Below are 1591 nucleotides of genomic sequence, written 5' to 3'. Positions count from 1 at the left end.
AGAATAGTTTTTTGATTGTAGGTTGTGTTACAGAATGCTGTTGATTTTAAAGAGTTATATTTCTACCAGTTTCTGGACTCTTACTGGAAATTTTATTTTCTAAGTTGAGTTCTGTTTTTTGTTTTTGTCTTAATTTAAGGTTTTTACTGTGGATTAAGTGAAAGTTTACAGGGCATATCATCAGTTTTACATTCAAGAAATCATACACCTTGTTTCATTACAATGATTGTAATCCTCTTCATATACCATCAGTTAACAGTGTTTCTCTATCCACTTTAGCTTTTTAAAAAACACAAAAACAACAACAAAAAACACCACTCAGGCCTATATAATAATTTACATCTCCAAAGGGCACATTCTGCACTTGTGTTTCTGGCCACAAGCTCTTAGTCCTTTGGCTTCTTAGTCCATGAATCTAGAGTCCAAACCTGCTCCCCTTCTCCATGCCCCTGTCTCTGCCTCCATCTCTGGTGCTGCTGTTTCTCTGGAAAAGGTCCCGCATTCTGCTTGTGCGTTCCTCTCTTGATGGTCCTAGGGTCCTCTGTTTCTGGAGTGTAAGATTAACCACTCCCCTGTTTTTGTTACAAAACTTCTACCTTTACAATTGTGACAGTTGCCATTAGTCATGATAACAGTTATTCACTGTTGAATCTTATGAATCTTATCCCCATCTCTTTTCACCAGACCCATCTAGACAAGATGACAGCTAATTAGTGGGGACTCTTTCTTTCCCTCCATAGTCTTAAACTAAACTCCCTCTTGAAACCTTGTAAGCCAGTCATTTTCTGCCTTTATTGCCCCATTTTAGGTAGCCAGTGTCTAAGTTGCCCTTCCCTATCTTCCCTGTGTACAGAGGGGATAGCATTGATACTTGATGTGAAGATTCTTTCCCTCTCTGTTGGTATTTAGAGTAACTACTGCTCTAAGTATAGGTCCGGTTCATCAAATTGAAGCAATTTACCCTTGTTTCCTTTATCCAAAAAAAAAATTTTTTTCTCCCCCCAATCTTCCTCTAGTCGAGTTCTGATTATCGAACAATGGAGGCTAGGTCAAAAGGGTACTGTCTGCAAGTTTGGGTGTTCTTGTGCATCCTCTCTCACTTCATATCAGCTGGATGCTTCACTCTCAGCTCTAGGCCTCTGTGGCTAAGTCTTTGTCCATAGGCTCAAGTGTCCTCAGGTCTCACCACACTTTGGACCAACCAGCCCTTCCTTTTCTCTTTCTCATCTCCAGGTCAGTGGGAGTCAATGGACTGTGGTTGAACTCAGCCCATTCCTTCATTGCTGCATTTCCGCCTCTTCCACTCACCAGTAGACCAATGAGTCACTGTTTTGTGATACTATTGTTGTCTCCACAACTCATTGTTATGTAATTTGCTTGTATAATCCTGTCTGTTTTGCATAGATCCTCTTGGTCTCAGTGGCTGCTCAGAGCTTTACAAATATGACCTTAACTCCCATCAGTGAGAACTGAGCTGCATCAGTCAGGGCACCAGCACCACGATGATGGCACAGCCCCAGCTCCTCATGGTGTTGCTGCTCTGGGCATCAGGTGAGGGAACGAAAAGCACTAGACTACTATCTTTGTAGAT

This window comes from Chrysochloris asiatica, unplaced genomic scaffold (assembly GCF_000296735.1).
Source record: "Chrysochloris asiatica unplaced genomic scaffold, ChrAsi1.0 scaffold00341, whole genome shotgun sequence".
Lineage (NCBI taxonomy): Eukaryota > Metazoa > Chordata > Mammalia > Afrosoricida > Chrysochloridae > Chrysochloris > Chrysochloris asiatica.
Note: the sequence above shows the minus strand (reverse complement) of the source record.